This window comes from Schistocerca americana, chromosome 8 (assembly GCF_021461395.2).
Source record: "Schistocerca americana isolate TAMUIC-IGC-003095 chromosome 8, iqSchAmer2.1, whole genome shotgun sequence".
NCBI lineage: Eukaryota > Metazoa > Arthropoda > Insecta > Orthoptera > Acrididae > Schistocerca > Schistocerca americana.
Window position 1 is genome coordinate 362,188,915 of NC_060126.1, and position 24,846 is coordinate 362,213,760.

The window sequence follows — 24,846 nt, forward strand, 5'->3', positions numbered from 1 at the left end:
GAGGCAAGAAACGTCAGTGACAGGGGACAATTAGGTGTTCTTGCACAAGAAGCCTTATTCAGACTGTGCTGACATCGCGGAATTATCGCCCAGGTCTCCTGAAACGCAAAGTTGCTACACCACCACGGCACAGTCAAGGCTGTGATACCACTGACACAGTGGCGATACTGGAACATAGAGGCAGTTGTGTCAAGACTGTCCGACCACGCCTCCTCAAGCCTTATTTCTGTTGTGGCTTAGGGGAGGGAAAGACTTGTCATCTCAGAAACAGTGGTGGACTAAGCTGTCACATATACTGCTGATTTTAGACAAAGAGTATCCGCCATTGCCTGAAGTCAGATACGAGGGTAGGTCTACACCAGTCATCATCATAAAATGGGACATCAAGCTGTCGGCAGTAGAAAATTTCTTTGCTAGCTCTCTTTGCAGCCAAACCTAAGACCGAATGCTGAGTTCTGCAACTCTGTGGTCGGTCACTCGGGTTAACACCCTCAAAACTCACCAAGGCAGATACAGGGCTATTACAAATGATTGAAGCGATTTCATAAATTCACTGTACCTCCATTCATTGACATATGGTCACGACACACTACAGATACGTAGAAAAACTCATCAAGTTTTGTTCGGCTAAAGCCGCACTTCAGATTTCTGCCGCCAGAGCGCTCGAGAGCGCAGTGAGACAAAATGGCGACAGGAGCCGAGAAAGCGTATGTCGTGCTTGAAATACACTCACATCAGTCAGTCATAACAGTGCAACGACACTTCAGGACGAAGTTCAACAAAGATCCACCAACTGCTAACTCCATTCGGCGATGGTATGCGCAGTTTAAAGCTTCTGGATGCCTCTGTAAGGGGAAATCAACGGGTCGGCCTGCAGTGAGCGAAGAAACGGTTGAACGCGTGCGGGCAAGTTTCACGCGTAGCCCGCGGAAGTCGACGAATAAAGCAAGCAGGGAGCTAAACGTACCACAGCTGACGGTTTGGAAAATCTTACGGAAAAGGCTAAAGCAGAAGCCTTACCGTTTACAATTGCTACAAGCCCTGACACCCGATGACAAAGTCAAACGCTTTGAATTTTCGGCGCGGTTGCAACAGCTCATGGAGGAGGATGCGTTCAGTGCGAAACTTGTTTTCAGTGATGAAGCAACATTTTTTCTTAATGGTGAAGTGAACAGACACAATGTGCGAATCTGGGCGGTAGAGAATCCTCACGCATTCGTGCAGCAAATTCGCAATTTACCAAAAGTTAACGTGTTTTGTGCAATCTCACGGTTTAAAGTTTATGGCCCCTTTTTCTTCTGCGAAAAAAACGTTACAGGACACGTGTATCTGGACATGCTGGAAAATTGGCTCATGCCACAACTGGAGACCGACAGCGCCGACTTCATCTTTCAACAGGATGGTGCTGCACCGCACTTCCATCATGATGTTCGGCGTTTCTTAAACAGGAGATTGGAAAACCGATGAATCGGTCGTGGTGGAGATCATGATCAACAATTCATGTCATGGCCTCCACGCTCTCCTGACTTAACCCCATGCGATTTCTTTCTGTGGGGTTATGTGAAACATTCAGTGTTTAAACCTCCTCTACCAAGAAACTTACCAGAACTGCGAGCTCGCATCAACGGTGCTTTCGAACTCATTGATGGGGACATGCTGCGCCGAGTGTGGGAGGAACTTTATTATCGTCTTGATGTCTGCGGAATCACTAAAGGGGCACATATCGAGCATTTGTGGATGCCTAAAAAAACTTTTTGAGTTTTTGTATGTGTGTGCAAAACATTGTGAAAATATCTCAAATAATAAAGTTATTGTAGAGCTGTGAAATCGCTTCAATCATTTGTAATAACCCTGTACCCAAACCTGGCTACTGGGCACGACATCACTATTTTTGTAAACTTGTAAATATTCTTATGCCACTCTTAAGCTCTTGATTTATCAGAAGGCATTCTCTCTGTCCATACCAACCACCTTGATGAAAATGCCGTGTGATTAGGGCCTCCCGTTTGGTAGAGCGTTCGCCTGGTGCAAGTCTTTCGAGTGGACGCCACTTCGGCGACTTGCGTGTCGCTGGGGATGAAAGGGTGATGATAAGGACAACACTACACCCAGTCCCTGAGCGGAGAAAATCTCTGACCCAGCCGGGAATCGAACCCAGGTCGTTACGTATGACATTCCGTCGCGCTCACCACTCTGCTACCAGGGGCGGACACTACCTTGATGCAACAGCGCCAAACTTGGGAGAGCAGAGCGCTACCCTGTGCACCTGAAGGACGGCTGCACCACCCGCAATAGAGTCAACCACTCGACCTCTGCACCATTCTCTTAAAACGACATCATCAGTAAAAGTTGCAGTGAGCATGGGAAAAACAAGATTGGACCCTAGGTCAAAGTAGATGCGTTACTTGGTCAGATTGATTACATACCTTCTCACACCACGTCGGTGGTCGTGTCTACATACGCCACAATCGAGGTGAACGTGTACTCAAAACAAGCTCTGTGTCACGGACACAGGTTGATGGAGGCAGTTATATGCTACTCAGGACATTCACCCAGCTTTCACCTGTACTAGTAATAGAAGGCACAGTGGTAGCTGTGAAATTAATGGTGGACGGCCTTCATCGCTTCATGCTTGATGTCTTGTCTTATGGCAAAGACATCTTCCAGCTGGTAAAGTTCCAGCGTTAGCAGGCAAAAATTTTGCTTCGGTGGTTTGAGGAGCGCGATAAAGAACCACGATGATGTCTTTGTATCCGAGTTGCTGGCTAGCGCCACGGCCCCCAGCTCAGAACTACGTGATCCGTGTGTAGAAATCTGGTGCCATAAAATTCTGGAAAACTACCAATGAGTTGTCGATTCCTTTGCATTCATAATTGCTTCTGTATTACGTTCCAAAGATTTATTATCCCGCTATGAATAAGTTGTTCATAATGAAATGAAATGATCGTACGGCATTTTTGGCCTGGAGAACCCATCTAGGATTGTTTTGCCGCTTGTTGTAAGTCGTTTTATGTATATACGTGGTGTCTGTTCTGTCGGACATGTCGCAAAGAACAGTCACCACATTGGTATTCGGAAAGTAAGTTCCGATGTTCTGCGAAATGGAAACCTCTGAGAAAATGAAAAATATTTTATATGCAACATATAGCTACAGTTTCCAGCTACTTATCTATATAGTCGCCGATCCGACTTAAGACATTTGTTGTAATGCTGTACCACTTCCAATACCCTCATCATAGAAGGCAGCAGCCAGTGCTTGCCGCCAATTCTCTACGCTGGTCTACAGCTCTTTCTCTGTGCCAGAAGACTGTCTTCATAGCCAGAGGTTCATGTGGGCAGAGATGAAACTCAGGGTGTGGGGGGAGGGCAATTACGGGCAGTATTTTTGGTGGTGAAACACTTCCCATCGAAAACACAGAAGGAGCATTTTCATTGCCCCTGCAGAATGGATCTGAGAGTTGGTTCAAATGGCTCTGAGCATTATGGGACTTAACATCTGAGGTCATCAGTCCCCTAGAACTTAGAACTATTTCAACCTAAATAACCTAAGGACATCACGCACATCCATGCCCGAGGCAGGATTCGAGCCTGCGACCGTAGCGGTCAGGCTTACTTTCAAGCTACTAAACTATTTTGAAAACCTAGACCTAACGCTGGTCAGTTTCGTACTGAATTGTCCGTTTCCCACTCTTCATTTGATTATGAAAATTAGGATGAAAACCTGTTGTGTAATTTAAGGGAAATCATGTTTTCGTTGCACCATTCACAGTAGAAACACCATTCCTGGGATGGTACATGTTCTCAGTTCCCAATTACACACCTTTCTCTTTTATTTCTAATTAATAGTTTACGCATCATTATTAATTTATGAGGAGCGTTATTCTGAAACATAGATTCAGCTACTGTCACGAATAGTAAGTACTGGCCATTAAAATTGCTACACCAAGAAGAAATGCAGATGATAAACGGGCATTCATTGGCAAATATATTATCCTAGAACTGACATGTGATTACATTATCACGCAATTTGGGTGCATAGATCCAGAAAAATCAGTACCCAGAACAACCACGTCTGGCCGTAATAACGGCCTTGATACACCTGGGCATTGAGTCAAACAGAGCTTGGATGGCGTATACAGGTACAGCTGCCCATGCAGCTTCAACACGATACCACAGTTCATCAAGAGTACTGACTGGCGTTTTGTGACGAGCCAGTTGCTCGGCCACCATTGACCAGACGTTTTCAATTGGGGAGAGATCTGAAGAATGTGCTGGCCAGGGCAGCAGTCGAACATTTTCTGTATCCAGAAAGGCCCTTACAGGACCTGCAACATGCGGTCTTGCATTATCCTGCTGAAATGTAGGGTTTCGCAGGGATCGAATGAAGGGTAGGGCCACGGGTCGTAACACATCTGAAACGTAACGTCCACTGTTCAAAGTGCCGTCAATGCGAACAAGAGGTGACCGAGACGTGTAAACATTGGCTCCCCATACAATCACGCCGGGTGATACGCCAGTAATGCGATGACGAATACGTGCTTCCAATGTGCGTTCACCGCGATGTCGCCAAACACGGATGCGACAATCATGATGCTGTAAACAGAACCTGGATTCATCCGAAAAAATGACGTTTTGCCATTCGTTCACCCAGGTTCGTCGTTGATACACCATCGCAAGCGCTCCTGTCTGTGATGCAGCGTCAAGGGTAACCGCAGCCATGGTCTCCGAGATGATAGTCCATGCTGCTGCAAACGTCGTCGAACTGTTTGTGCAGATGGTTGTTGTCTTGCAAACGTCCCAATCTGTTGACTCAGGGATCGAGACGTGGCTGCACGATCCGTTACAGCCATGCGGATAAGATGCCTGTCAAAACTTCCTGGCAGATTAAAACAGTGTGCCAGACAGACACTCGAACTCGGGACTTTTGCCTTTCGCGGGGAAGTGCTCTACCTACTGAGCTACCAAAGCACGACTCGCGCCCCGTCCTCACAGCTTTAATCCGCCAGTACCTCGTCTCCTGCCTCATTCTAAGATGTCTGTCATCTCGACTGCCAGTGATACGAGGCCGCTGGGGTCCAGCACGGCGTTCCGTATTACCCTCGTGAACCCACCGATTCCATATTTTGCTAACAGTCATTGGCTCTCGACCAACGCGAGCAGCAATAACGCGATACGATAAACCGCAATCGCGATAGGCTACAATCCGACCTTTATCAAAGTCGGAAACGTGATGGTACGGATTTCTCCTCATTACACGAGGCATCACAACAACGTTTCACCAGGCAACGCCGGTCAACTGCTGCTTGTGTATGAGAAATCGGTTGGAAACTTCCCTCATGTCAGCACGTTGTAGGTGTCGCCACCGGCGCCAACCTTGTGTGAATGCTCTGAAAAGCTAATCATTTGCATAGCCCAGCATATTCTTCTTGTCGGTTAAATTTCGCGTCCGTAGCACATCATCTTCGTGGTGTAGCAATTTTAATTGCCAGTAGTGTAATATCCACAGTCAACGTCTATCTTCAGGAGCTCTGGGAACCGGGGTGATCCAAGACTTTTCTTGATGTATGCTCATTGTTCAGGTCTAGGCGGACGTCACATGAAATCTTTTCACGTCTATTGCTGAAAACTGCACTGATTTTTTTAAATTTTTTATTACAGAGGGCGGCCAGCCCTCTGTTCGAACACGCTCAGCTACTGTGCCGGCTCCACTGCACTATGGAGACGGATGGGGATCGTATTGTTTTGGCTTCGCACTGTAGGTTCCCTACCGCATGCGACACGGCTGCGCCGGTTGGCTCTGGTGCCCGACGCCGCGGCAAGCCTCGCTGCGCGATGCAGGTGCCTCGCGCTGTGGTACACGGGTAGGCAGCAGAGGCAGCGCGCTACCGGCGGCGCGCCGCGGCTGGAGCCGCTCTCAGAGGTCAAGCGGCCGGAGATTAGTGGCCGGGCTTTGTCTCTCCGTGTGCGAGCCAGCTGAACAATCGGCCGCCGCCGGACACCCGTTTAGGGGGCCCGCTACAAGATGGATGTCGGGATACGGCACGCAACACAATACGGCGGCCGCGCCGGATCGGACAGCAGCGGGCAGAGAGAGACGCGCGCACACACACATACACACACACACACACACACACATACACACACACACACAGGTTCTGTCTCTCTCTCACACACACACACAAGGGCGCACGCACACGCACGGGTGGGTCGGAACCGCCGCCGCTGCCGCTGCCGCGGGCCCCGTCCGCCCGCCAACAAATTATGCATCTGCGGTCTCCCTTTGAGCGACCAGCCGCGGAAATCATCGGCCGTCGGTGGCGCTACCTGTCGTAAATAATAAAAGCGGCCGCGGCGATCGCTGTTAACACGGCCAGCGGTCGCGGAGGAGCACAGAGCAGTCCGGCACCCGACGGGCGTGGCCGCTGAGAAAACTCTCTCTCTCGCTCTCTCTCTCTCTCTCTCTCTCTATCTCCGTCCCTCTTCGCTTCTTTCCTTCTCCCACCCCCCCGCGGCGGCTCTTGCTGTTATTTCTACCTCTCGGACCCGTTAAATACGAACTGGTTCCCCCGGACAATGGCTTCCGCGGAAAAGAAAAGATATTATCGCGCCGCAGCGATCTACTTCCAAAGAGAATAAAAGAGAAATAAAGGTCGCGAGCGCGAGAGCGGAGCCGCGTTGCGGCCGGAAAATACTGCTCGCCGCGGTGGGTTCCCCTGAGCATGCATGTGTGTATACCGTGTGTGTGTGTGCGGTGCCCGTGTTACGCCGTGTCACCAGATAAGAGACCCAGTCTACACCGTGCTACTCCTGACTCTGGCTCGTGCGCTGCCATCCTTTAGCGACGCGGAAAGGATCAGACTCGAAAGCAGGGCGTAGAGCCGGAATATCTGCTGCAGCGTGTTGTGAGCAAGGAAAGTTACAAGCGGCGTCCGCACTGGGCAGCTATAGTGTCAAACCTTAATGTGACCACCTCTTACTTCTACATACATACTCGTCGAGCCAGAATACGGTGCATTGCGGAGGGTGTACTACTAGTAGCCACATCTTTTCCTGTCCACTCGCAAATACAGCGAGGGAAAAACGACTGTTTAAAAACCTCCGTACGAGCCCATATTCCTCTTATCTTCGTGGTCCTTAAGAGTAATGTGCTTTGGCGGCAGAAGAATCACTCTGCAGTCACTTTCATAAGCCGAGTCTTTAAATTTTGGCAGCAGTGCCTCGCGAAATGAGCGTTGTCTTTCCTCCAGGGATTCCCATTTGAGTTCACGAAGCATCTCCGTAATACCTGCCGGCAACAAATTCAGCAGAACGCCTTTGAATTGCTTCAACGTCTTCCTTTAATCCGACTTGGTGACGACCCAAACACTCGAACAGTAAGCGAGAATGTGTCCCACAAGCGTTCCATCTCTGTCTCCTTTATCGATGAGCTACCTATTCCCAAAACTCTCCCACTGAAACAAAGCCGAGCATTCGACTTCCCTATCACCAACGTGACGTGCTCATTTCATTTCATATCGCATTGAATCACCACGCTTACAGATTTAAGTGATGTGAATGTATCAAGCACGACCCTTCAAATGCTGTGTTCGAACGCTAAGGCACTGACTTTGCTACTCATCCGCATTAACTTATATTTATCTACATTTAGAGCAAGCTGCTCTAAGTAGAAAATATATCTAGACCATCTTGTATACACCTATAGTCGCTCAACAACGACACATTCCTGTACACCATAGCATCATCAGAAAACACCGTAAATTGCTGCTCATCCTGACCGTCAGATCATTAACCTATGTACAGAATAACAGTGGTCCTATTACTCTGCCTTGGGGCATTCCTAACGATATCTTTCGCTATGATGAACACTCGTCGTCGAGGACAACGATTTACGTTCTATTAGTGAAAAAGTCTTCGTGACACATTTCTTGGAACCTAAACCGAATTCTCGGACGTGTGTTAACATTCTGTAGTGGGGCACCGTGTCAAACGCATTTCGGAAATTGAGATATATGGAGTCTGTAGCTCGTGGTCTCGCGGTAGCATTCTCGCTTCTCGGGCACGAAGTCCCAGGTTCGATTCCCGACGAGGTTAGGGATTTTCACCTGCCCCGATATGGCTAGGTGTTTTTGTGTCTTCCTCTTCATAATCATTAATTCCTATTACGGTCGGAGGAAGGCCCTAGCCTATTACGGTGGTGCGAGTCTCCCGCATAGTTCCTCTACGCTCTGCCTAGAAGCATGGGACCTCATTTCCATTTTCCTGGTATATGGAGTCTGTCTGTTTTGTACTATTTCGCGTGAGAAAAGTTCCACAAGAATGATGCTTTCCAAATACGTGCTGATGTGTGTTGCTGCCTAAAGTCAAGCACCGGCACGCCAATCGGGAACGATAGAGAAGAAATGGCTGTGAGAAGACGTCAACCAATCGCACGCTGAACGAACACTTTCCAAGGCGACAACGCGAAAGCAGTGGCTCCTATGTGAAGGGGACATAAGCGCCGCGACCGACTGGCGACGCCCCAGTTGAATAGCAGCTTCAAGATTAGGCAGTTGTATAGCAGCGTGAACGCTGGTTACTTCGCTTGTACTGTCTTTGCAGAAGAAGATTGCTTATTTTGTATCTCGCTCTTTTCTTTCGACACTTCAGTGCAATTGACGAAGTTAAGCATTGTCATTTACTTTTTTGTAATAAAACTCATTAATACGGTTTGTTTGAACGTTTGTCTATCAAACCTAGTAGGCAGGCTTCCTAGACATCCCATATTTGGCGACAAGGATGGACGTAATTATGTGTGGACAGAAATTCTTCTGTCTCATGAAAATTTATTACATTGGAACTCAGAATGTGCTCAAGAATTCTGCAGCAAATCGATGTTAAGAATATTGGTCTGTAATTGTGTAGGTTCGTTCTTTTACACCTCTTATATACGGGAGTCACCTAAGAATTTTTCCGATCGCTTGGAACTTGGCGTTGGGCAAGAGATTCGCGATAAATGCAACCTAAGTAAGGGTCCAATTTCGCACAGTACTCGCTGTAAAACAGAATCGGGATTCCATCCGGATATGACGACTTACTTCTTTTCGACTCTTTCAGCTGCCTCCCTACTCCACCGATGCCTATTTCTGTGCCCTCCACATGGGAGTCTGTGCGACATCGAGCGATGGTGTGTTTGACGACCCTCCCTTGTACGTGAAATTTAAAACTTCCTTTTTCCTTTTGCTATCTGCTATTTCCGCCACAGAGTGGTCTTGAGGCCTTCGACCCGCTTATTGATTTTCTCGGTTTCCCGGAAAAATCTCTCGCCAAGGTATGACGAAGGAAGTTCGTCTCAAAAAAAAATATTTGTACCTCTAAATGTAGTTGCACGTGTAGAACAAAAAATTTCAGTAATATTAAAATTAGCATTATTCATGTGTGTATATATATCTTGTAATCTGACTTGTTCCACATCATATCGATAAAATAATCGTGAAAACGATCTACGGAACATAACTACAAAGTGCATTCAAGTTCTAGGGCCTCCGATTTCTTTTCTCCGGACTGGAAAGAGAGAGAAACATGCGCATTGTTTTAAAATGAGGCCGCGTTCATTGTCAATACGTCCCAGAGATGGCAGCACCGTACGGCAGATGGAATTTTACCGCCAGCGGCGAGAATGAGAACTGTTTTAAATACTTAAAATGGCGACGTTTTCCTTACTTGAACAGTGTGCATTCATTCGTTTTCTGAATTTGCATGGTGTGAAACCAATTGAAATTCATCGACAGTTGAAGGAGACATGTGGTGATGGAGTTATTGATGTGTCGAAAGTGCATTCGTGGGTGCGACAGTTTAATGAAGGCAGAACATCGTGTGACAACAAACCGAAACAACCTCGGGCTTGCACAAGCCGGTCTGACGATGTGATCGAGAAAGTGGAGAGAATTGTTTTGGGGGATTGCCGAATGACTGTTGAACAGATCGCCTCCAGAGTTGGCATTTCTGTGGGTTCTGTGTACACAATCCTGCATGACGACCTGAAAATGCGAAAAGTGTCATCCAGGTGGGTGCCACGAATGCTGACGGACGACCACATGGCTGCCCATGTGGCATGTTGCCAAGCAATGTTGACGCGCGACGACAGCATGAATGGGACTTTCTTTTCGTCGGTTGTGACAATGGATGAGACGTGGATGCCATTTTTCAATCCAGAAACAAAGCGCCAGTCAGCTCAATGGAAGCAAACAGATTCACCGCCACCAAAAAAATTTCGGGTAACCGCCAGTGCTAAAAAAATGATGGTGTCCATGTTCTGGGACAGCGAGGGCGTAATCCTTACCCATTGCGTTCCAAAGGGCACTACGGTAACAGGTGCATCCTACGAAAATGTTTTGAAGAACAAATTCCTTCCTGCACTGCAACAAAAACGTCCGGGAAGGGATGCGCGTGTGCTGTTTCACCAAGACAATGCACCCGCACATCGAGCTAACGTTACGCAACAGTTTCTTCATAATAACAACTTTGAAGTGATTCCTCATGCTCCCTACTCACCTGACCTGGCTCCTAGTGACTTTTCGCTTTTTCCAACAATGAAAGATTCTCTCCGTGGCCGCACATTCACTAGCCATGCTGCTATTGCCTCAGCGATTTTCCAGTGGTCAAGACAGACTCCTAAAGAAGCCTTCGCCGCTGCCATGGAATCATGGCGTCAGCGTTGTGAAAAATGTGTACGTCTGTAGGGCGATTACGTCGAGAAGTAATGCCAGTTTCATCGACTTCGGGTGAGTAGTTAATTAGAAAAAAATCGGAGGCCTTAGAACTTTAATGCACCTCGTAAACTAAACTCACTTATTGACCTTACGGTGGCACAGATTTCAAGTAATTTATGGCCGTCGACATATAAGCGTTCTTTTTTGATAAGAGAGTGCTGTTCCCTCGGCATTTTTCGAATTTGATTATTAAACCTCGGAGGGTCCTGTCCATCCTTAATCCACCTACTAGGCACATACGTCTCCAGAGGGCGATTTACAATCAGTTGAAACGTTGCCTATAATTCTACTTCCGTCATATTGTAGCTAGATGAGGTCCATTCATTGTCTTACATGTGACGTTTAGTCTTCCGAAACTGTGATGTCAAATAATGACGTCAGTATGTTGCAGAATTATACACTTTGTACTCACGTTCAAGGGCTATTCAATAAAGACTGGCAAAATATCTCTCAGTTGCACATCATGACTGAGCAATGTGGCTCAGTATTTGGATTTAGTACACTGAACTTGCATTCAGATGGACGACAATTCAAATCCCCGTCCGGTTATTCACCTTTATTTTTCTCGCGATTTTCCTAAATGGCTCCTGGCAGATGCAATGATTGACAAGTTTCGGAAAGTGTGTACGTCCTATCGATCCTGTTTTCGTCGGTACAAGGCATTTCATGATAGGTGATAAAGTTTAGGAAGAAGAAGAAGGTGCGTCTTAACAGAGACCACAGTCACTGGTAGACTCATCATCATTCGCAGTGATGCACATTTCATTACGAGACGTGTTGCACGCATTCTGGAAATATCGTTTAGAAATTTTCACATTCTTCTAAACGAACATGTGCGTATGACAATAGTGTTTACAGGATGGATACCGCTATTTCTCGAGCCAGAGCTAAAAGGTACATTCCTGTTGATGTGTGCCTTTATCGGAAAACAGAGCACTGAAGATGAGAGTACTGCGTGATAAGAAAAAAAAACATCATCACTGTAGATAAAACGTGGGTGTATGGTTATGACCCAAATGAAACGGAATAGCACTGAGAGACTGCAACATGGCCAACCGTCCCCCCAAAACGCTCAGGTACAAAAGTCTGCGAGACGTGGTGTGCACTTACAGTTTTCCACTGCTACAAAATACAGACATATCCTGAGCCAACAGAAGAAGGAACACATTCAAAGAAGAAGATGTAGCTCGTTGTGTGTATGCTTTATGAGAACATGAGGACATAAAATGACTCCTGCAGAAGCGAATTGACAAGCAGTGTATTAGTAACGAACACAAGAAAAGAATTGCAGAGCACAGCAGTGATATTTCAAGTTACGGTTTGGAAGAACAAAAAAAATCGTCTTCGCAACGCTTAATTCTTACTGAGTGAAAATATAGTCTTTATACTTCTGGAGACGATAACATCTTCGAATCTGTAATATATATCTAACTCTGTCTTTGTCTGAACAGATCTTGAAGTCCAAGTGGTACCGACCGACTGCTGTGTCATCCTAAGCCAAGAGGTGTCAATGGATGTGGATATGGAGGGGCGTGTGGTCGCCACACCACTCTCCTTGAGAGATGGCATGAGCCCCCTCTCATATTCCTGTCTTACTCTAATTCGATTTTCCTCTCTGATAGCATGCGGTAAAAAGTCGCTAGTCCGTCACACGCGGACTTCCCACACAGCGTCTCTTGTCACCCGGGTAGCCCAGTGACAGGCGGGTTCTGCTGAACTTGAATGGGTTAAGCCAACGGGTGTGAGGGAGTCGAGTGGATGCTTTCCAGACGCCAACATTGTCACAAGAGCGGGAGCTAGATGCCCACAGGGGTCTGACGGAGTGGCTCGGCTAGAGAGTCCGTTACTTCGCAGAAACTTAGTGAAAACACTTTCTGGCGTGCTACCAGTGAGGCGTGGGAATGACTTGTGTTCCCAGGCAGTCCTGGCGGGCAAATTCCCGCGTTTTCTGCAAAAATCGTAACTGTGATTGGCTTGCCCAGGGAATAGCTCCGTGACGTAGCAAAATCAGCGCAGAAATTGGCGCCAAGTATCTCCATTGGTGGAATAGTACTGCGTCGGCAACAGAGGGGAATTTTCCGCCGGTTTTAGAGTTGCTGATTGGAACGTTTAACCACGACCACTCTCGTGGGGGCGAGAATGTTCTGTGTTCGGCTGGTATGGGTGCTCTTGAGAGGGTCCGCTCTCGCCTTTCGGTCAGAGTAGGTTACAAGACTGAGCTCTCGCTGCTCTGGACAGCCTGCCTTCCGTTGTCTGTCTAATATACTTTCATTTAATTGCAACTGTTTGACGAAGTTGCTGAAGTTTCGACTTCCACGTAACTTTCCGAGCACAGTTTGCAATTGAGCGTTCTGCGTACAAGTGGCCTATGTTGTCCGTCTTGAGCAGTTTTGGCTAAAGTTGACTGTACCAGAGTTACTGTGTGACTTCTCTTGTTAAAATCACTCACTGTACCGTCAGTGATTGTGTAGCGAGCCTTCTTCGTCTCCCTCAGAGGCGTATTTGTGTTGCTAGGAAGTCTTTAGTCTGGAACAACCAGACCAGGAGAGTCTGTTTCGGGCTATACTCACGACATTATCATCACCACGACGGGACGTCGAAGCAACCAGCCATCGCCTCCGGTATGCCAGATCGTGTCCTTGCAGTTAAGAAGACAGCTTGGTAATGTACGTCTGCAACACCGGCAAATCAGGGAATTTTGCTAGGTGATAATCAGAGCTCAGCAGAGCGCTCCTGCTCGTCTTTTCTAACTTTGTTCTGTCTTGGGTGTTCTTTGTCTGAGTTCTCACTACTGTAGCAGCAATTAATGTTGGGTTGGCTGCGTGTTTCTCTTAAGATTTGAGTTCCAAGGAATTGGCTCCACATACCACTTAGTCATAAATGTCACAATCTAGTTTATGGACAACTTCACCTTCACAGTATTTATTTGAGTATCCAATTTGATGTATTGTAGATGTTTCATGTGTTTTGTTTATTGTTTTGAGTTTAATCATAATAAATCAAATTGTTATTTTGGACAGAACTTTCATTCTGTTAATCGGTAGAGCAACCCTTTCATTTGTCACTACGTTAATGAAACTTTCCTTAATTTCTATCCAATTAAATTATTGCAGGTGCCAAACTCTTTTCTACTCCACTTTCAGGGTCGATTACAGTCAGTTAGCGTTTCTTCTTAATCCATGTGCAACAGCAAAAGTCGGAGTTAGAAAAGAGGGGGGGGGGGGGGTGCTTAGAGCATCATTTCCATATGAAGATTCTAGAAGAATTTAGTGTTAAATACACTGCTAGCCCCGGCACCTCACATCCTGGCCGTGTTCAGTTTCCGTGACTGGAGCTGCTACTTCTCAGTCAAGTAGCTCCTCATTTGTCCATACAAAGCCTAAGTGCACCCCACTTGCCAACAGCACTTGGTGGACCGGGAGAGTCACCCATTCATGTGCTAGCCAAGCCCAGGAAGGAGTCAGTGGTCGCACTGCGGCAAGCCCATTGGTAGTTCAGACTACCACGAAATGAAATAAAATAATGTACACTAACCAGTTTCCAATCAGTTAAGTGTAAGCAACCTATTAGCTCCTACTTCACTGCTCTGAAGATAAGTGTCACCATCTATCAGAAATAAGATGCAACTGGAGGAAATGGAAGTTTCAAATAAACAGGCGCTTCTCATCACCTCCACCTTAGTTAATTGAACACATTAGGAATATCCTCTGGAGAAGACCACAAGAGCACATTACTGATTGTCACATCACATCGTATTACATCTTCAAAAACATACGAAAATTATTGAATTGCGTGAGTAACACAAGAAATGATTATCAAAAGATAAGTAAATAGGTTAATCTCGTGGTAATGCCTCTTGGCTTACCTTACCTAAAATTATGCTATGTTCACCTAAGCTGCAGTTTGATGAACTTAGTGGACACTATAACACACCGAATATGTACAGTTACTAAAATTTCAATGAAATAAGTTCTAGCAAACTAATACAAGGGACATTCGGAAAGTAAGTTCCGATCGGTCAAGAAATGGAAACCACTGTGAAAATCTAAGAAAGCTTTGCACATACGTGTTGGACAGTGTCTCTAGTATGCCTGTCGGTTGCATCACTTCGCCCTTTTCAGTTCTGAGCGCATGGTGAGCACATAAAGATGCGTAGAAAATAGTGTCTCCCACCAAGTATGAGGTCCTGGCATGAAATTTCGCCTGATTTTATGCAGCCCACATTACAGAACTGTCATACGGTTCCTACTTCGTGACAATTCTCGGTCGCAATCTGCAGTGGCAATGAATCATCCGCACTACAGCCGGTAATTAGCTCCCTCTGTGTTTCATTTCTGCTCACATTAAGACAAAATTCTCGCACAGACAACGAGCTATAGATGAGTGTAGAGAATTGGCGGGAAGCACAGGCGGCTACCTTCTATGACGAGGGTATTGTAAAGTTGGTAAAACGCTACGACAAATGTCTAAGTCGGAGGGGTGACTATGGAGAGCAGTGGCTGGAAGCTGTAGCTAACTATTGCAGATAAAATATTTCTGATTGTCACAGTAGCTTCCATTTCGCGATCAGTCGGAACTTACTTTCCGAATAGGCCTAGTGTTAACATCTTCTTTAATGCACAAAAATGTGTAAAGTTTTGAAACTGCCATTATCAAAGCCCCATAAAAATAATATTTGCGTTACAGACATAATAGTTCATAAACATGTACAAAGTTTCTAACTGCGGTTAGCGCAATCGCAACGAAATAACATTTACGTTATGGATTTCTTAAGTCATAGGGATATTTAACGTGCTAAACTGCAGTCAGTAAAGTCTAAATAAAACCAATATTGACATTATATCCATCTTAATTCCTACCAAGGGACTAAGTCTTGACGTGACGGGGGCTCAATACTCAGTGTTACAGACGATCAATGCAGGAAAATTTGCTTCTAATAGTTGGTCGCTTGGTAAAAGGGCAGAGGAAACCAAGTAGTCAGCAACTTGGTAGATGAGGTGAAGAGGATCAAAGGCTTCTCACGCGGATGAAGAAATTAATCTCAATGACAAAGAAGGTGGATGAGTCATTCTCTCATGATAGAGATACCTCAACGACGTAGGAGAGGGCGAACCTCAGTACGTCGGATCTAGCAGAGGAGGCAACCCAACAAGGAGAACAAAAAATCCACATCGTATCTGCCTTGGCTACGAAAGGCGTCTGGTCCCACATTGTTTCGACCCATCTGGCAATTCGATCACAGATGTAACATCCGATAAAGCGACTAATAACCCTTCCTAAGTTCCTTTCAAACAAGGTATGGTTATAAACACGGAACAGAAAAGTACTCCACGAGGTAAACACTGGAAACAGTGATGCAACTAGGCCATCGGATTCTAGAGAGCCTAGAACATCGTGTATGGAAGCCTCGGAGCTCCCTAGAACTTCTTGCATGCGGACTAAGAAGAAATATCTGCTAGGAACACAGTTAAACTACATCATTGTCAGGCAGAGATTCCGAAATCAGATACTGGATTTTAAGGCGTACCCAGGAGCAGACATAGACTCAGAAAAAAACGTAATAGTGATGAAGAGTAGTCTGAAGTTTAAGAGATTAGTCAGGAAGAATCACTGCACAAAGAGGTGGGATACGGAAGTACTGCGGAATGACGAGATACGCTTGAAGCTCTTTAAGACTATTGATAAAGCAATAAGGAGTAGCTAAATAGGCAGTACAGGCGAAGAGGAATGAGCATCTCTAAAAAGCCCAATCGCAGAAGTAGGAAAGACAAACATAGGTACAAATAAGGTAACTGAGAAGAAACCACGGGTAACAGAAGAGATACTTCAGTTGATCAATGAAAGAAGGAAGTACAAAGATATTCAAGAAAATTCGGGAGTACAGAAATACAACTCGCTGAGGAATGAAATAAATAGGGAGTGCAGGGAAGCTAAAATGAAATGGCTGAATTAAAAATATGAGGAGACTAAAAAAGAAATGATTGTCGGAACGACTAATGTAGCATACAGACAAGTCAAAACAACCTTCGGTGAAATTCAAAGCGAAGTTGGTAACATGAAGAGAACAATTGCGCACTGTTAAATGCAGAGGAGAGAGCAGATAGGCGGGAAGAGTACCTTGAAGGCCTCTAAGAGGGGGAACATTTTTCTGATGTGAAAGAAGAAGAATATGAGTCGATTCAGACGATATAGGGAATCCAGTATTAAAATCAGAATTTAAGAGAGCTTTGGAGGACTTAAGATCAAATAAGGCAGAATGGAAAGGTAACATTCCATCAGAATTTTTAAAATCATTGGGGGAAGTGGCAACAAAACGTCTATTCACGTTGGTGTGTAGAATGTATGAGTCTGGCGACAAACCATCTGACTTGCGGAAAAATATCATCCACACATTTTCGAAGACTGCAAGAGCCAACAAGTGCGACAATAATCACGCAGTCAGCTTAACAGCTCATGCATCAGAGTTGCTGACAAGAATAATATACAGACGAAAAGAATGGAAAATTCAGGCTATATTAGATGACGATCTATTGGGCTTTAGGAAAGGTAAGGGCAGCAGAGAGGCAATTCTGACGTTGCGATTGATAATAGAAGCAAGACTAAGGAAAAGAAAGATACATTCGTAGAATTTGTCGACCCGGAAAAAGAGTTGGACAGTGTAAAACGGTGCAAAATGTTCGAAATTCTGAGAAAAATAGGGGTAAGCAATAGGAAAAGAAGGGTAATGTAAAACATGTACAAGAGCCAAGGGGGAACAGTAAGAGTGGAAGACCAAGAACGAAGTGCTCAGAATAAAAGTGGTGTAAGACAGGAATGTAGTTCTTGGCACCTACTGTTCAATCCTTATATCGAAGAAGCAATGATGGAAATAAAAGGAAGGTTCAGCAGTGGAATTATAATTCAGTGTGAAAGGATATCAATGAAACGATTCGCTGATGACATTGCTACCTTGAGTGGCAGTGAAAAAGAATTACGTGATCTGCTGAACGGGATGAACAGTCTAATGAGTACAGAATATGAACTCAAAGTAAATCAAAGAAATGAAGTAATGAGAAGTAGCAGAAACGAGAACAGCCAGAAACTTGACATTAGAATTGATGGTCACGAAGTAGATGAAGTTAAGGAACTCTGCTACCTAGGCAGAAAAAATAACCAATGACGGACGGAGCAAGGAGGACATCATAAGCAGGCTAGCAGTGGCAAAAAGTCTACTACATAGGCCTTAATTTGAGGAAGAAATTTCTGAGAATGTAAGTTTGGAGCACGGCATTGTAATGTAGTGAAACATGGACTGTGGGAAAATTGGAACAGACGAGATTCGATGTATTTAATATGCGGTGCTACAGACGAATATTGAGAATTAGTTGGACAGGTAAGGTAAGGCATGAGGAGGTTCTGCGCAGAATCGGAGAGGCAAAGAGTATGTGGGAGATCCTGACAAGGAGAAGGGACAGGATAATAGGACACATATTAAGACATCAGGGAATGACTTCCATGGTACTAGAGGGAACTGTAGAGGGCAAAGACTGCACAGGAAGACAGAGGTCGGAATACATAAAGGAAATAGTTTAAGACGTAGGTTAAAAGTGCTACTCTGAGATGAAGAGGTTGGCACAGGAAAGGAATTCGTGGCGGGGCGCATCAAACCAGTCAGAAGAAACAAAAAAGAAAGAGGAATACTGAATATCAATGTTTACTCATACCAGCGCTTCAGGAAACCAGATGAGGTGAAAAGAACGCAGTTAAATCAGAGAGCTGCATGATTTATAAAGGAAAACCAGCCATAACGAAAAAACAGAAAGTCACTATGCTTGGAAAAGCTATCATGGTCAAACGAAATCTAATAGAATCTATTAAAAATCTTGCATCCCCATCGGAGCGAATATCCCTTCTCTCATTTAGGTAAGTGAACAAGGGCTGTACTATCACAAACACGCTTGCGTCTACCAACACTAACAACAGAAAAAATCCAGAAAAAGTCGAACAGTTTTGGGAAACACTAGAAAATGAGGCATCGAAAATACCAAAACACCACATAAAACTACTCGTAGGAGACTTCAATGCGCAGATCGGCAGAGAAGAGAAAAGAAAGGCTACATTAGGGGGTTTTCCTGTACACATACACAAACACAGGACGAAAAAGACCTGGTCTTCTCATAATACACACTTAGACTCATGTCAACTGGGTCATGAGGCAACAACCACACAAATCCATACATAAACCATGAATGCACCCGTCACAAGAGGACTAGACATAGTTGTGGGCCACTTTTGGACGTAAATTAAAGCAAAATTACAATCTGAAAAAACCAAACCTAAAATTTAAAAAAGTCAATCGAAATGATCCAAAATTTCTTTCAGACAACAGAACGAATTCGTTAAAAAACTTCACATAAAGAAGATGGGAAACTGGGATGGTATCAGAGAAGCAATGACAGGAACGGCGATAGAACTAGAACAACCATGTTCATAATGTGTGTGAAATCTTATGGGACTTATCTGCTTAGGTCATCAGTCCCTAAGCTTACACACTAGTTAACCTAAATTATCCTAAAGACAAACACACACACACCCATGCCCAAGGGAGGACTCGAACCTCCGCCGAGACCAGCAGCACAGTCCATTACTGCTGCGCCTTAGACAGCTCGGCTAGTCCTGCGCGGCGAACAACCATGAAGAAGAAGGGAACATGGATGGTGGAATAAGATATGCGATGAAGCGACAGAGCGTGCCTAACAGCTTGGAAAAAATGGAGCGCCAGAAAAAGGAAAGAGAATGGAAGCTGGTAAATAAACCAAAATACTAAATAATTTTACTAAATATGTGGGCATTAGAGAGTGTGGTCCCTTCAGGTTTATTGACAACATAAACCTAACTTCAATACCCAATTATCCTCCAGCCGAACTCCGAGTCATGTACCTGTGATAGCACATGAACTGAAACATTATGCAGTGCCTACTGAGGACCACCCACAGTATGCTCACCCCCTCCCAGAGACACGAAATATCTCCATATCCTGGTATCAGCACAGTAATGTAAATGAGACAACGGCGACACTCATCTGGCAACAAAAAAAGACGTATGTAACTTTTCAGAAGGCTAATTGGGAAGCCTTACCTCTTGATACCATAGCACTAATATGTGCCACGTGGTCAGCAGGTTCTGATACAATCTCCTCTTGAATGGCTGTCACTTTCACTAAATCACAGTCACTAGCAGACAACGTACCTTGTGAGCTATGCTCTTCTTCGCAGTCAGCAGCGCTGTAGTAACAGCCGTTTCAGCTTCCGTTACAACCCCCAGCATCTCAACATGAACCTGAATCTTGTAATGACACATTCCGACGCAGAGACAGGCAATACCTTAAAAGCTGCGACAAAGATTAAATTGAGAGGCATGTAGATTATAATCTTTGTATTGTTCACATTGGATTCTCTTTTGTTTCATACTCCAAGGAGCTAAGGGACACTTTCGATTGTTGCCTTGTGGAGGATGGACGTAATTTTTGGAGTATGCGGAAAGGCAGCCATATAGTTAGTAATTACGGTTTGTGCGACGAGCACAGCAAGTCTTATTGTGTTGTGAATAAAAAATAGTGAGAAGTATCGAAGTGTTACGAAAATTATTTAAAGCAACGTAGCATTGTATTCCTTGGTTTCCACCGTCTTCGTGAACTGAACCGATGCCGACTTAGGAAGATACACACGGTCAACAAAGAGAAGAACATCGATGGCGACTAATGAATTAATATTGTGGCAGAAGGACTAATTCAACGTCTAAGGTTAGAACTCTGATTAAATCAACAATGACGTAAATTCAAAATGCAATTAACCGGAATGGTAAATTATATTACAGGCGTATTTCACGCAGCACTGTATTTGTCCGCATTCAAGCCGGTCAATACAATCCGTAAAAAAGCCTTTCAAAAATTCTAAAGTTACAGTTCCATGTCCGTAATTTTTCCTCATTTCAAAAAAAAAAAAAAACCAATAAATTTAAATGTTTTTTATTTATTTCACCACACTGGCGACCGCTGACAGGGACAGTGCTGGTGGAACAAAGAGTAAGTACTTGATTGTTGTACTACAAATGTATTAGTACTAATTACTGTTTCTCTGTTACATGACGCACATGGAAAATGACGAATAAAGTGAAACAATAGTAACTGTATAAACGGATGGCACAATAACCAGAAGGAACAAGGATTTACAAATCTGACGTAATCGTGAGTGACGCAGCTCAGCCGGAATTAAGGTAGGAAAGCGCAAACGCATGCAGTGGCTGCACCTTGGCTTAGCTCCACTTAAAGCAGAACCTTTTCCTTTCCATATTAAAATCCTGGTAGTGTTGGTGGCAACACACAATTACACTTTGATAATTACTTTTTTGTGATCAACAATCGCAGAATTAGAAGACGTAATTCGCCATCTTGTAAATTTCCGACGCGCAACAAATAACAATCGCGAGATATTTTTATTAATTCAACTGCGAGAGAATTTAAAGATTTAGATTAACAGTAAAGTACAGATAAAAATAATATCTCCACAATGGAATCGGAGAATTTTAATTTGACAAATGTTCATGAACGCGTCACCGATTCTGACAATAGTGACGTAAATGATGACGCAATTAGTTTTTCAGCACAACATAATGTAGAAGTAAATACAATTCAATTGCACTCGACAGGGATTAACAATAACGAACCACTTGCAAATGAAACTTTGTACACAGTCAATGAAGCATCGATTACCAGATCAGATGAAAATATTTCGCGTGAAATCAGTGAACCTAGCCCGGTTTCGATTCAATCAGATCGTGGTAGAGAAACAATGGTTACAAATAATGGGATAAATAGAAACACACAAGCTTCGTCACTTACGCTTGAGACATTATATAGTCTGATGTCAAACGTGAGCGAGCAATTATCTGATTTAAAGATCAGTCACAACACAACGAACACAAAACTGTCGAATCTAGAAATCAGCCACAACACAACGAACACAAAACTGTCGAATTTAGAAATCAGCCACAACACAACGAACACAAAACTGGAGAATCTAGAAATCAGCCACAACTTGACAAACACAAAATTGTCAAACATGGAAATTGGGTTCAACAACAGTTTTCAAGTGTAAACACACAATTTGAAAATATGCACAAACATTTTGATCAACGCTTAAATAAACTCACCAATGAAATCGATCAAGAGATCGAAGACAAAGTCATCAAAACAGTCAATAGTGTATACAATGTATTGGCAAATGATTTAGAAAAGAAATTGTCAGATCTTACAAACAAACAGGAACAGGAACTGTCAGAAATCGTAGAAACACACAATCAAACACAAACGGTACAAAAAGAAATACATGAAAACGTACAGGCTATTCAATTAAATTTAACTAGAGTACAGTCCGCATGTGAAGAAATACCTTACCAAGTTAATAAAGTTAACGAAGAAGTCGGTCTTCTGAAACAGGTGACTGGTCGTATCAAGGCGGACATTATCAAAATAAATGAAACTTTAGAAACCGGTAATGTAAATGAATCAATAACTGACCGGAAAACAAACCTTTTTGAAAAATTAGGTAATGAAATCAAAGTAGCCGAGGACAGAATACGCAAGGAAATTGCGGGTAGACTAAGTGTTTCAAATGATTTGCCTACGTCAAGCAACAGGCAGCCTGACACTTATTCACCGGTGCCGGATTACGATGTCAATAACGCAGAACATCACGCGCCCAGTCCGGCGTATGCGCACGCACCGGCGCAGGCAAACAATGGCTATTCGCCAAACGCGGTGCTGCAACAGGCAGTAGGCGTGTCGCCTTGCATCTCGACGATTCTAGTCGATGAGAGCCTGTTGAAACATAGACAGTTTCCAGTTTTCTCCACAGAATCCAGAAAAACTCATCCAGTCGTATTCGTAAGAGCATTTAAAAATGTCTTACCAAGAAACTGGACTGAGGCACAGAAGATTAGATATGTAGTAGGCTTCACACAAGGCGACGCACTTTTGTGGGCCACAGACGTGGCTGAACAGTGCGTCACCTACGAACAATTTGAACGAGCTTTCTTGGAGAAATATTGGTCTGCTGGGGTCCAAGAAAGACTGCAACGTGAGGTATTCAACCCACAACCGTTCAACCTCAAAAACGGCGGGTTGAGAAAGTATTTCGAAAAGTATTTGAATAAAACGCGCTATTGGAACAATACAATACAGAACGTAAATGTTCTCAAAATTCTGAAAAACAGACTACCCGCGAACTTACGCGAAAAATTGGTAACCATACCGGAGAACGACCTTGAATACTTTCTTTCCGTGCTTGACTCAATTGATCTAATATATGAAGAAGAGCCGAGCACAAGTAATCGGAATGAACACTCCGTAACCAATCAAAACAACGGTAACGGGAATCATTTTAATGGCAATGGACAAAACCATCACAGTTGGCATCCGTGTGCGACAAGGCCAAATAATGGAACCTGGTATTACGGAAATCGGAGGAATTCGGCGCCACAGAGACGTGAAGACCGAAGATATAGTACAGATTACGGTCCACGCCGGTATGGAAATGATAGAAATCACGTGAATGATTGGTCAGGCCCGCGTGATGAAAGGCGGCACACAAATGAAAATTACAATAATTACAGTAATAGGAATGACAGACCAAGGAGGAATAGCGACGGCCGGTCGCAAGAAAATGTAGCACGCAGCGGTCCGGAAACTAATTGGCGACAGAATAACCACTCAGTACACTTTGTAGATGTAACGGACAGTACTGAAGCAACGCCGTTGTCTCCCCCGGTAAACAACAATCGGTCGCAATGAACCCCCACCGGCCGACCGATTTGACAACAGGGTGCACAAACAAGCACACATTACATCTTAAACAATTATTTTTAAGATATGATCAGGATGCTACCGTAGAAGATGATCTATGTGAAGAAGAGATGAAAGCACCGGACAAGGTAAGTGACCTCGTGCAGGCTGTAATAACAGCAAAGATAGGAACTATAATTACCAACGTAATTTTAGATACAGGCGCATCTACGAATATTATTTCTAACAGATTATTTAAAAAAGTTTCGAAAGCATTAAAAGTACCAGTGTTGCAACGGAAAATTGTAAAATCTTGACAGCTGTAGGTAACAAGTGGCAGACGCAAATACCTGTTACCATTAGCGATGTCACGATAAACTGTACATTCTTAATCGTTGACAAGTTAATCGTCAATTGTATTTTAGGTATGGAAGTTTTCCGGCAGTATAAAGTAAACATCGACATAGGCAGTGGACTTTGCTATTTCCGAGTGGGCAGTCGTAGTGTGAAGGTCAATCCTGTAAAGTCAACAATAGAGCGTAATGGTCAATTATAGAAAACATAACTGAAATTTCAGTTAAACATCGAAACTAGTAATCAACTGGGGGCATATGCCAGCTAAACAACGCATAGTTAACCACACCTAATGAAACATGTGTTACTGTGAGTCTTAACACTATACAAGAAACCATACGGTACTTTTGTAGTCTAACTCAGTTATTTAAGAGAGAGTAACAAAGACAAATTAGCGCGAAGGTCAGTTTGTTCGCTTGAGACAAGCAACAAACCACGCGTCGAAGTTGCAATCCAACGCTCAGCTCATGAGCACACGATAGCTGCATGTCAAGACGAGGTCATTGGCCGCGCTGTAGGCAGCAAGCCGGGGAGAAATCTTCCCCCTTCCCTGTCCCATCAGCTGAGTGTATACAAAGCGCGAAGGCGCATGCGCGGTCGAGACCAGGCGTCACGTGACTATTACACGATGGTGGCTATCACGAATAATGTTCACCATCAATGCAAAGTTTTCCCCGCGCCTACAGTCCAGTCGTGGTACATCAGCGCGCATGCGCGGAACGTTTAAAGGTTTTGAGACCACTCTTACTATGAGACACAGTGACGAAAGTCATTGATTAACAAGAAAAAAAAAATGGTGCACAAGTCTTGTAAATAGTAGTTTAGAAAATTTAATTATAAGCTGGTACTACGTAATAAAAGTGAACATACAAGTACATACTGGTCATGAACAGTATTGTAATATTATATTATATTGAGTAAAAT